The sequence below is a fragment of the Triturus cristatus genome, chromosome 1_1 (assembly GCF_964204655.1).
Source record: "Triturus cristatus chromosome 1_1, aTriCri1.1, whole genome shotgun sequence".
Lineage (NCBI taxonomy): Eukaryota > Metazoa > Chordata > Amphibia > Caudata > Salamandridae > Triturus > Triturus cristatus.
Window position 1 is genome coordinate 675,282,213 of NC_140579.1, and position 13,627 is coordinate 675,295,839.

Below are 13,627 nucleotides of genomic sequence, written 5' to 3' on the forward strand. Positions count from 1 at the left end.
GTGAAGACGTCTGGTCTTTTGACTTATCCCCACCTTTCTCTGAGTCTTTAGGATCTTGCTTCTTGGTGTCACCCCCTTGGTTCTGGGTTTTCTGCCTCACCCTGGTTCTGACCCATTTGTCTGCCTTCTTTCCCAATTCTTAAGAGAGGTCACATCAGAGGCCACCAGGTACTGATGTAACAACTGGTTTTGGCAATTATTAAGGATCTGTTCTCTCATTATAAGATTATACAATCCCTTAAAATCAGTAACTCTACTACCAACCAGCCAACCCTCCAGAGCCTTGGTTGCAAAATCAACAAAGTCAGTCCAGTCCTGAGTCTGTGCTTTCTGGGTATCTCTGAACTTCAACCTGTACTGTTCAGTGGTTAAGCCAAACCCATCTATCAGTGCACTCTTCAGGACTTCATAATCATCAGCATCCTCTTCTCTAACAGTGAGGAGCTTGTCTCTACCTTCATCAGAAAAGGAGAGCCACAAGATTGCTGCCCACTGTTTCTGGGGGACCTGCTGTACTTTACAGGCCCTCTCCATAGCAGTTATCCACTTGTGGATATCATCCTTACTCTGGTAGGGAGGAACAACCTTGGACAGGTTCCTATGGTCTGGAATGTAATCTCTGCCTCTAGGGACACTGTTGCCGCCACCAGGGGGTTCTAACTCCTCTTTCTTAGAAGCTCTCTGGAGCTCAAAGGCTTCTCTATCTAAGGCCAATTGCTTGGTTCTGATGGCAAGTTTTGCTTCCTCATACTGGGGCATCTTGTACGTACCTTCTTTCAGAGGAGGTCTCTCTTCTATTAGAGTATGAGTTCCTCTGGTGGACAGATTCTCTGTCAGAGTGATATGAGTGGTTAGATTCCCTTGAAGGGGACCTAGGCCTCTCTTCACTTCTGTCAGCTCTCTTAGGGAGAATTCCTCTGTCCTTTTCAGACCCTTGTGGGTCTGGCCCTTCAATCACAGACTCCAGGTCATTTTGATTTTCATCATCTGACCCAGAGACTATGGCTGACCCACCCCCTGATCCAGATCCACTAGCTCCTAGAGCTAGTCTAAGATCATCTGCTGTTAGCAAATTTATCAGGTGTTGTGTGGAGGGACTCTGTCCTAACCCCAGGTGTCTGGCAACACACATGGCCTTCAAGTCAAAGAAGGTCATGTCCTTATACTGAGGTCGGGTGGACCCACTGGCTCCATCCCTCGAGGACATTCTAGTGTTGTGCAGTGTTGTACTACCTACACTAGTTTGTGGCCTACTGATCCTAGCTTGAGCTGTAGCAAGGGTGTGTTATCCCTTCACAAACAGCTCTAAGTTCAGTAGAACTTATTGATACTAAGCTTGACTTTATATGTACCTTGAGTACCTTAAGTGGTTTTCAGTTAGTAATTCAAATAGAGATTTTCTGGTAAAACAATCGCAAGCTGGAATCCCACACGCTGCCCACCAATGTGAGAAGTTGGCCTGGCATATACTGGTCATTAGTTATAGTGGCCACCTTGCACCAGTCCAATTCGACTCTTATGGTAGATAGCTTTAAGACAACCTTTTAAAGAAAGCTATCCTAGTGGTAGCTGTGGAGAGCAGCCTTCGGGCTAAGTCTCAGAGGATTGTAAAGCAGCTTGTTTTACCTTATAATCTCTTGAATAACCAAATGAAAGGACACCACACAGGTATATATATCAAATATATATATATTTATTTCTAGACACACTCTACTAATCTCTTTATGAGATTAGAAGCCAGGATCACATTCAAATATCAACGTTTCACAATAAGTTAAGCACAAATATGGCTGGGGCCCTAGGGGCGTACCAGACCATATACTAAAAAAGAGGTTTAGGAAAGTCAACTTGCAAGTGGACAAGGCCTAGGGCCTGTACAATCGCTGGGGCTTCACTAATCCACCCAAGGCAGGTAAGTAAAAGACCCACGGGAGACGCGTGCAGTGTGAGAACACATTACAATTGATTACAATGGAGCAAGTCGCGGTTGGATTTTTAAAGTTTTAGGGTACTTCGAGGAAGTCTACAAGAAAACCACTTACAAGGTAAGTAATTTGAGGGCCAACAAACACTAGGGCACCGGAGTGCACGAGTTACCTCACCCAGGGAAGCCGGGTACATAGGTGTCTTTTGGTGTCGGATTGCGTCGCTGTTTTCTATGGAAGCCAAAGAAGATTTGCTGCTTGCGAAGACTGAAGAAGTGTACGGTGGAATCCAAGGCTGGATTCAAGATGTAGAAGACCTGAAAGCAGAAGGGACAGTGTTCACAGTCACTTGCCAGTGACCCGGGGCCAGGAAGATAGATGCACACGGATGTCGGGTGATTTCAGGTGCTTGAGAGTATTTTGACCAGCAGCTGGATTCGGATGTCCCATGACGTCTGCAGCTGACTGCGGTGTCGGCAACCGGATTGGAGCCAACAAGCCTTGGCAACAGCAAGTCTTGTGAAAAGTGAATAAAGTCAATGGTGCAGACCAGCAAGGTCTGAGGGACTCACCCAGCGAGGGTGAGTGAGGGCAGGCCTGGAGCAACCAGGGGAGCCCTTTGGTTTGGTAAGAAAGTCTTCAGGGGACCCACAAGCCAACGGGCAAGGGATCGCAAAGACGCCTCTTGAGGAAATGCTTTACAGGAGCCCACGGTCACTCGGGATGGGCAGGCCTCTGATTTTTGGTGCACAACCTGCTGGAGGCTTGGGCCACAAATGGTCCAAAGCTCAAGTTCGTAGAACGTCGTGAAGAGGTTGCACTCGACAATAGTGCACGGTTCCCAGGTATTGCAATTCCTCGTCACTTGTGGGGTCCACTCGCTTCAGCTCTGCTGGGGACTCACAATGGCCGTTGAGAAGTCAGGAAATCCACTTCTGGGGCTGCAGGGACTTCGGACTCCGGCGGGAGCGGGAAAGTTTGCAACTGCTGATTCAAGTTTTGGTGCCTGCCAAGCAGGGGAGTCACTCCTTGACTCCAAGGGAGATTCTTCCGTCTTCCAAAGGTAGTGGAACGTCGAAGGACCAGGATTCTTCTTGTAAAGCATCATCCAGGGTTATCTAACTTGCAACGGCAAGGTGTACCTATCTTTTACTAAAAGAAAGGGATGGACTAGCTCTATGACCACTCCTCTAGGAGGGTCAGGGGGGTGGGTGGTTACACCCACTTCCCTTTGTCTAGTTTCACGCCAGAGCAGGGGCTGGTAGCCCCTGAACCGGTTTGAGCTGGCATATGCACAGAGGAACCTACTGCTCCCCCAGTGCAGGACTTCAAAGCGCTGTAGAAGTGCACCCACCCAGCTCCAATACACTAAATCCTATCTAGAAGGTGGTGACACCTCCCTGTGACAGGATGCCTATTGTTGGGCCTCCTCCACTGCGAGTTTCAGTCAGCAGCAGGAGGGCAGCCCAGTGTCTGTGCTGGTGGCATCCATTTTGTGATGCCAGGGCTCTTTCAGATTTCTACCGTGTTTACACAGTGGGTACATGTCGTCCCCTCTAGAAGGGTGGGACCATACTCCCACACCAGTTAGGTGTGAGGGTATGATTCCAAGATGTTTGACACCAAACACGACATGTTTTGATGCAGTCATTCCAAAGTTAGCATTTACCGGGTGGTTATAGTGCACTTAAGAGTATATGGTTTAACCGCATCCACAAACAGCCACAGGGAATAGACCCTGCCAGCTGCAGAGGGGCCCTGCTCAGGCAGAGGCACCCCCTCACATTGTAAACCAAGCACCCTGCCCTCAGGATTGATAGGGCCTGCTGTAGGGGTTACTGATAGGTGTATATAGGGAACCTATACCTCAGTGAGGAGTGCTTACACTACCTCACCCAGGCTGCAGTAGCAGGCCTTTGGTGTCAGATTTAGTCTGCTTCCCAGGGGTGGCATAATACATGCTTCAGCCCCTGGTAGGCCTGTAAAGTACCTATGCCCTTGGTACCTAAGGTACCATATACTAGGGGCTCATAAGGCACCACAGTAACCAATCACTAGTGCATATAATATGCACTCCAAGTCATTTAGAGAGAACAGAGAGACTGGGGCCCTGATTAGCAGGGATTCAGCCAGACTATAGCCAGAAACCAGAGTGAACGTCAGAAAAAAGTGGGGGCAACATAAGTGCAGATCCTACTCTTCTACAGTCCTCCTCTAAATAACAAATGGTTGTCTATGTATCGAAGCCAGACCACCACACCACCACATGCTCATCCTACTTATTGGAGTGATCCACTTTGAGCACCCGCTCGTCTCACCAGAAATATTTTTAGGAAATGGCCAGGTTTTCACCTCTCATTTGATAGAATGAATATATATATATATATATATATATATATATATATATATATATATATATATATAGATATATATATATATATATATATATATATATTCACTGAAAAAAACATAGGTTTCAGGGGCGTTATAGTTAGCTGGACTTTTCACTCGTACAAAACCCTAGAAATTCCCCTGTTATAGTTAGTTCAGCTGACTATAACTCGCGCCCCCGCAATGCACTGCTGATGACGTCACATATTAAATCACTCATGACATGGTCAGTGACATCACTGATGACATCACTGATGACATCTCAAATGACATCACTGATGACATCACTGATGACATCACTGATGACATCATCCAGTGAATGTGTTTTTTTCTGAAAAGTTTAAATATGTTTTATATATTTATAGTGAAAGGCCTATGGAAGAATGAGTGGGTGTATAAGTGTGTGAATGGGTGATTTTCTAGGTGCGTAACTTACTCTATAAGTGAGTCATTAAATGTATCTTACTGCAGACTAGTGACTAAACTGTGTGAATGTCTGTATGTGTCTGTGTGTTGGTGTACAAGTGGCTGCATGGTTTTGTGAATAGCTATAGGAGTGTCTATATGGGTTATTGATTGGTTGTCTGAGTATCTGTATGGGTGCCTGAGTGTTTGTGTGGGTAGGGTGTGTGTGACTCTGTGCATAGATGTGTGAGTGAGTGATTCTATGGTGCATGGTTTTAAGAGTGCAACTGTGATGGACTGTATGGTTGGGTGAGTGTATGTATGAGTGTGTTAGTGATTGAATGTATATCTCAGTTGTACATGTGTCAGTGACTACATATGTGAAAGGCAGTATATATGTGTGTAAGAGTATATAAGTGGGTATATGTGAGAGTGTGTGATTGTGAGAGTGCCTGTATGGATGAGTGTGTGCTTGTATTAGTAATTGTATAAGAGTGTCAGAATTTGTTAGTATTTTTATGAGTAAGTGAACTTGAGTGTGTTTAACTGTATAGGTGAGTAAATTGGACTGTGTTTAATTATTTGCACAACTGACTAGGTGTGTCAGTACCTCAATGGATGATTGGCGGTGTGTGAGTGTCTATATAGGTGTATAAATGCATATGATAGTCTTGTACGGAGTGATTGTAAGTATGAGTGACTGTACAGGTGAGTGAGTGGAGGTGTATGTAGACCTAAGAGTCAATGAGTGGGTATGTAGTTATTGGTATTGGAGTAGCTATGGTTTTGAGAATGGCCGTCTGAAATTTTGAGTCGGTGTATCAAAGGTTATATTAGGGTGTGAGAAGATGCACTAATTTATCACATGGATGACGTTATCAGTGATGTCATCAGTGATGTCATTAGAGATGTCATCAGTGATGTCATCAGTGATGTCACTGACCATGTCATGAGTGATGTAATATGTGACGTCATCAGCAGTGCATTATCATGTTTAATGATTTTGATTGGATTTCTATATTTTTCAAATTCAGTGTGTCAATTTCATTAATTATCTTTTTTTTTTAAATACTTTTTTATCACCATTTTTTAAACTTATTTTTTCAATTAATTCTTTTAAAAATTAAAAAATATTATTTGAACTTAATGGGTTTTTCAAACATATTTTTTTATATTTTTCAAAATATTTTTTTAACTATATGTTCAAAACTGTATTTTATATATATTTTTCAATGTTTTTGGATCCGTGGACCCTATGCGCACCGCTCTCGATCCCTACGCGATAGCGTCCGCGCACGGTATGCGTTGGGTACGTGTTTAGTGTGCGATTCCAATGCGACTGGTACGCGACTCCCAGCCTATACGCGGCACGTTCGATGTACGTAACGCGACGTTTACACGCTTCCGTGATGCGTCATCTGCGTCTATGACGTGGTAGGTGAGCGGATCCCGCGAAGTATTTAACATTTAAAAAACATATGTATGTATTTCATGTGAATATTAATTGAAGACAAACTCTAAACTAGTCTTAAAACTAAAATATTTTTACATCTAATCCTATAATTTTTTTTAATTCAATTTTGCGGATGCACGCTGGGTGCGTGCTGCGTACGCGCAGGGTGACCTGCAAATAAAGAGATTTGATTGGTTCATTACACTTCCTCTTCTAACTATTGAAAGACCCCACCCATTTCAATCATTCTTCTTTGACCTTCTTTAGAGCACCATCTCTTTGGAGAGAAGAAGATTTTTTTAGACTAAGTTTACACTTAGCTCTAACTTTTTTCAACCAAAAATGGCTTCAGGGCAGCAGGCATCACCTGCATCACCTCATACTTCTGAGGATGAATTTTTGCTGGAGGCACCACCCAAAGAACGTTTTTCTTCAGTGGTGTGGAAATTTTTTACTTTTCCCTAGGGGCAGAATAAGACCAATGCCACCTTGGTCACATGCAAGATGTGCAAAAGTGTCCTGTCGCGAGGCGATCCTAACAAGAAATACTCTTGTGGCACGGCAAGTATGATGAAGCACATGAGGACCCTTCATCCAAACAATCTTGCACGAGAAGAGTGCCGATGGATGAGAAACACTCCTGCTCCTGAGCCATCCACCTCATCGCAGCCGAGCACATCAAGAGTGCATCCATCAGCCCAAACCTTGGACATCCGTCCTCAATTTCAATTTTTAAAAGTGCTCTGCACTAAGTCCAATGCGACTTTGTGCTATGGTGAGCAGTCGATCGATCTGATCTGCCGCCGCCAAGAAAGTCACATTTGCTAGTTTTAAAAAAAAAAATTATTGTTCCCTGAAGTTCATTGTTTGGTTTCTCTTGTTTTTTTTTTTTTTTTGCAGAAAAACCAAAAAAATGTAAAAATTGTTCGGAAAACCCCCCAAAAATTATAAAAGAAGAAAGAAGAAAAAAAAAGTTCTTGTAAGAACTAACTTTCCTGGTTTAAAAAAAGAGCTAAATTGCTTTGTTAGTGTTAGTTTAGATGAATGTATGTGTAGTACGTAATTGACTGAATGAATGCATTAGTAGCGTATGGTGAATGTATAAGTGCAGAAGTATGAGGCAGTGCTGCAGCATCACACAGTAACCTCTTTAACTGCAGTGTGCTGTAGTACTTCCGAAGCACAGGGATGCAACATATGTACATAAATATGTTGCAAATCTATGCTTCTGTCTGCACGCCTGCTTAAACTGCAGCCATGTGGTGACACAGGCACCCTTGAACCGTAGTGCAAGGATATCTGTGTCATGTGCTGTTTGTTTTTCTGCAGGAAGACACACCTTCCTGCACAAAAACAATGAGAAAATGATTTTTTCTCCTTCAATGTATGCTGAACATTCCAGCATGCATTGAAGATATACAAATGTGGAGAAATGAAAACAATTCTCCTTGTTGTGCTTTCCTACACCAATTTTAGAATGGTGCACCATTCACACACATATCGAGATTTATGATTTCTGATAAATATAGACATGTGTCTTGTTCTATGAGTATTCAGTGCAATCATGCACAACAACACTTATAGAACACCCTATCAACGCAAAGTGGTCTGCATGATGAGGTTGTATTTTCATGGAGTATAAAAAGTGCACAGAGTGCCTTTTCCTCTCTTTGTAAATATGAAACAGTATCTTACACAATAACTATGTTACAAAAAGTGACATATTTCCGTTTTTAAAATTCCTTGCGAATGATAAAAGGTAAGCACAGAGTTTTGTGTGCAAAGATGTTCAAAGAAGAATGATTGAAATAATTGCGGTCCTTCAATAGCTAAAATAGGAAATTATATGAACCCCTCAAATCTCTTTTTTTGCAGGTCACATGATATCTGATTATGGTCAGATTTCAAAACTACATAGGTATAAACAGAGTGTTTTTAGAAACATGTTTCCACTTTGTAGCTTCTTGCAGACCTCCTCATTCTGCATATTGAGACTTAGTTAAACTTACCTTCACAGTAATAGGAATAAAAAATGGTACACATTTTTTTCACATTTTCATTTAAATTAAAATTCTTAAAAAATGCTTATTTTAAAATTTGGATCTGTGAAAGAAAAGAAAAAAAAAATATAACATGTAATTATACATTTTTTACAACACAACATAATTCCCACAAAGTAATTTGTTTACCTTTTTCGCTGTTCTCAGACTATATTGAATATCACTAGAAATAGTGATTTCAATCGTACTCATCACTTAACAGCGGGCAAAAAAAAACAATCAGAAAGATTGTTAAAAAAAACCCAACATACTATTTTCAGTAAAATACCAGAAAATACAAATCATACATATATGAAATGCTTACAGATTACAACATTTTATAACTTTAACTTATAAAAACTGTAAATGTTGCAGCATTAAAATAATCACCAAATAAATGACCACCAAAAAGTCCATAATTCAAAAATATACCATTCCTTGAGGCCAAATGGTATTTTTGCACTTCTTCTTTATGTAAATTGTCCAATGATAGTCCTATTAAATTATAATAATAAATTCCTCAGAGAGTGAATTATCTTCCTAAAACTTTGGCTTTAAAAATATTAGGCAGGAATTTGGTAATTCACTAGGCAAACTTTGTTTGAAAACCAACTGGGCATCATTACAAAGTGTCCAGCCTTTGTCACATTTTAGATAGGCAGTGTAATGTCCAGATGTGGTGGAAGGTCCATCATGGAAAATTATTGCAATTGCAACAAAAGTCCTTCCTGATATTGATAGTTGTGCTGCTACAAATTGTTTTATTAAAGTATCCAATTTTCTTCCGTCAGCTGTACAACGTTGCATCATTAAAATTATGTATTTTCCATATTTTGTTAAGAATAATGTGGATAACATTTCGGATTTACATTGGCTACACTCCATGTTTTGAATTGCACCTTTCACTAATTTATTGAAAGACACTGATTTACAGTCTGGTAATGTTAAATACAGAAATCTCTCAGTGTCTACATTGGTGCTACATGTATACACAATTTTCACAATAATGTTCCCATTTGTAAGAAAGGCCAAAAATATTTTCTATTTCTACACCTCAATTTTCAAAAATGGTAAGCATATACATTAAAAATTCCTAAGCATCTTGTTGGATATTTTGTGTAAATTGTGTAGAACCAGAGCACACATCCAAAAGACTACGAACATCTGAAACAGATTGTATTTTACTTCTATCTGTTGTCAATTTTTCATAAACAGAATGCAACAGAGAACACATTTTTTTTGCCGATTCTCCATAATTTGTTCTTGCAAACCTTCAAGATAAAAAACAACATTGACCACTACATTAGCATAGCAGTTGACACCAGAACTATTTTCAAACTGATAACCAACAATCTCTCCAACAGTGTCCAATTTCTCTTTACCTGCAATAACAATATCTTGTTCTTTTCTTTTCTTGATACCTTCAGAACAGATATTCTCTAACCTTCTTTTTCGACCAACCATACGCTTTTCAAATACAGGATATTGACCTAAATTTGGAGCATACACCCTTCTTAACCTATTATACTCTTTTACACAGTTTGCATCTGCAGTAACCTTTGTCTCATCAAAATCAATCAAAAACAAACCAGTTAATGTTCTGACTTGCGACAAAGCAACATATGCCATACCCTCTTTAAATACGGTAGATCCAATGTTCACCAATGCACTGTCTACACTTAATCCTTGCGATTTATGAATAGTCACTGCATATGCCAGAGAAAATGGAAATTGTTTCCTACGGACATATAAATCTTTAACAAGCAAAAAACAAACTGAACAACAACCAATTTCTTTAACTTCATCAATCTGATCAAATTTAATTTTTAAAAATTCAATTCCTTCTTTTTTCTGATAATTCACAAAATCCACCACTTTGCCCATTGCACCATTAACTAAACCTTTCTCTACATCCAAATTACGCCTTAAAATTACCCGACAGTTTACACACGCATACAGTGTCTTTTCCAAACCAGCAGTTTTAGATATTTTTTTTTCTAAACAATCCAGTTTTGATCTCAATTTACCCGTCAAAATAATAGTGATTCCTTCATGCAGTATTTTATCGATGGCTTCCATTTTTACAATTTCTTCATTTTCCAATTTTAATAATTCTTCGTTGAATATTGAACACTCACACAGTGTTGGCATTAAGCAAATCACTGACTAGCAATTTCCACGTACACTTTTGCAGGAACTGCATTTTCATTTGGAAAGACATTGCAAAGTAATCGACTCTCCAAAGCTTCTTTCCAATTCTTATATCTTGACGAATACTTCCATATTCAGCATCATTTGCCTGTCGCATATTTGTTGTCAGTTCTTTGTATTCAAAATTACTCCAAATGTTCACATTACCAACACTGCCAAGAGACTTTCTGGTATCTTCATGGGCAAGTGTTTTAAATACCGGTTGTCCTTTTACCGGTGTCAGTTGCAGTAGATCTCCAAAAACTATGACGTGTTTTCCTCCAAATAACACGTCATACTCTGTTTTAAGCAATTTCCAGGTACACTTTTGCAGGAACTGCATTTTCATTTGGAAAGACATTGCAAAGTAATCGACTCTCCAAAGCTTCTTTCCCTTGTTTTGAAAGAATTCCAATTCTTATATCTTGACGAATACTTCCATATTCAGCATCATTTGCCTGTTGCATATTTGTTGTCAGTTCTTTGTATTCAAAATTACTCCAAATGTTCACATTACCAACACTGCCAAGAGACTTTCTGGTATCTTCATGGGCAAGTGTTTTAAATACCGGTTGTCCTTTTACCGGTGTCAGTTGCAGTAGATCTCCAAAAACTATGACGTGTTTTCCTCCAAATAATACGTCATACTCTGTTTTAAGAATTTGCTGCATTCTTAAATGCACAAAGGCAAGCGGCTCACCTCATCAATAATGAGAAGTTTCATTTTCTTCAGGACTCTTGAAACTTCACAACAAGCTTCTCCAGATAGCTTGTGGTATTCCAATTTGTTCTCATGCTCTACTGGCAGCATTAGTAAATGACGTAAAGTAATTCCTTTAATGTTATGTGCTGCCAACCCAGTTGGAGCAGTGACAACACAAGACAAATGCGACTCAGTTGTTTTTTGCAGATAACTTGTAATTACTTTAATTAAGAAACGTTTTCCTGTTCCAGCTTGACCACTCACATACATTCGGATAGGTTGAAATGATGTACATGAGCACAGTCTCTTTTCATGATGTAATCCATGGTCAATCTGCTCTTTCCACAGTCTCTTTTCATGAAGTAATCCATGGTCAATCTGCTCTTTCACTTGCTGATGTATTTGTTTCTGTTCAACATTTAGTTGCTCTTCCAAGTTTCCTAACTGTATTGCATCTTCTTGTGCTTGATACATTGCTGTTTCCACCTCATTCATTGCAATCACTGCTTCATTTTCAACAATTGGTTGTCCTAGTGGCTCTTGACTCAAAGCAGCAGAACTTTGACTGTCTTGAGAACTGTCTCTAGCAATCTCAGCTGCAATTATAGCTTCTTGATCAATTTCATCATTCATCATTTTGACATAGTTTGCGAAAGCACTGCATTGTATGCTATCTTTACAAGCATTAAATGAATCTTCATAGCTGGAAAAATCTCCAAGTAATTCCAATTCAGAACGCCATGGTTTGAACATTTGCAAAAGGGCTAAATAGTAAAATTCCCTTTTGTCAGCAGTGTCGCAACTAGGCCTGGGCGGTAAATTCCATTCCGTTCGCGGAATTTGCGGAATTTGGGTAATTTCACGTTCCGCGGAGAACGCGAAATTGCCCAAAAATCTGCGTTCCGCGACTTCGCGAAATTTTTTGCTTGTTCATGTTCCCAATATGCGTGTTCGCGAGATATTTCACCCCGAGCACGCAAACAGCGATCGCGAACAGGAAAAAAGTATCGCGAACAAGCAATTCCGCGTGTTCGCGGAATTTCTGCGTGTTCGCGGAGATTTTTTACCATTTCGCGGAGATTTGCGTAACGCGATTACGCAAATTCCGCCCACCCCTAGTCGCAACTCAGTTTTCTGTGATTAATTAAATTTCCTTTCCTTTGTTTCACCAGACATCCTTCAGAACCAATCACTCCATATTTTCCATTGTTGATGTTCTCTGTAATATTCCGTTTAAAAGTGTAGTTTTGCAGCACTTCATAGAGACACATGTTCTCAAGATGATGACTTCTATTTTGATAGTATGTGTCCAACATATTGGTTTTCAAAATATCTGTACTTTCAGGGTCATTTTCTGCTAAATATTCAATTTCTTGAACAGATTTCAGTACCCGATTTCGCATTCCTGCAAGACCTAGACTCACCCAAATGATTCTTCTACTTTTGGAATATAGACTTGCAGATGATAACCAATCTGAACATTCATATGCTCCAATTTCACGATGCGATAACATCTTCAAACTGAAACTATATAATTTCTTACTTAGAGTCTTCTCGTGAGAAATCTCTTCCCACATTTCTTTCAATTCAGTCTTTTCTGATTTAGTAATGTAAGATGTTACATATCGAGCAACAGCAATGGAATTGTCCGCAACATACTGAATATCCATGTTAGCGTTCCACATGGATAAAATAACTGGATTGTAGTCATTTATGTATTTTGATTATTCGCTTCTTCTTAAGTTGTAGGTGTTTTTCGAAGACTTTCTTGTTGTGGTATGTCGTACAGCTGATATAAAACTGTTCACTCTTCCTTTGGATAATACAGGACGTGGAAATCCAAAACGACATTTGGTATAGAACTTATCCTTTGACTTGTACTTTCGTCGACAGTATTTTCCACACCTGTGGCTTTGAAATCTTAAGACTTGTTGTTTTAAGTTTTTCTATTCTCTGCTATTTGGAAGAGCACATGTAGCATAATCTTCAATGAAAGACAAAACAGTTTAATCTGAATCTGTTCCAAATTTGGGGGCGTCCTTGACCCATAACAACATATGTATGTGAGGAGCACCTCTTGCTTGATACTCCTTTCTCCAAAAGAAATCCACAACTTCTCCAAGAGGAGGATTCTTTTTATTGCAGATGAAAGACATCATAGCTTCAAATCTATGATTGAAATATCTGCATACATTGACAGGATCCAAAGAGCACAATTCTCCAGGTGTCTTGTATTCTATATTTTTTATATTGGAATTTGCCTCTCGAAGAAATTCAAGTAAATCATCCCAAGCATACTCAGCACAGCTTAATGTAACAAACCATGTAGGAGTTCCCAAGTTCCGTAGCATTCATTTCAGTTCTCCATGTCGACGGTACCAATATTCATTAGTCCCACGCTGACATGCCATCAGATTAATCAACTGAGATTCTAAATGATCATCTCTCTGATGCACTTTATCCATAAAATCCTTTGCCTTTACATTTTGAAGATGCATTCCAGTTTTTATAATGTGATTTA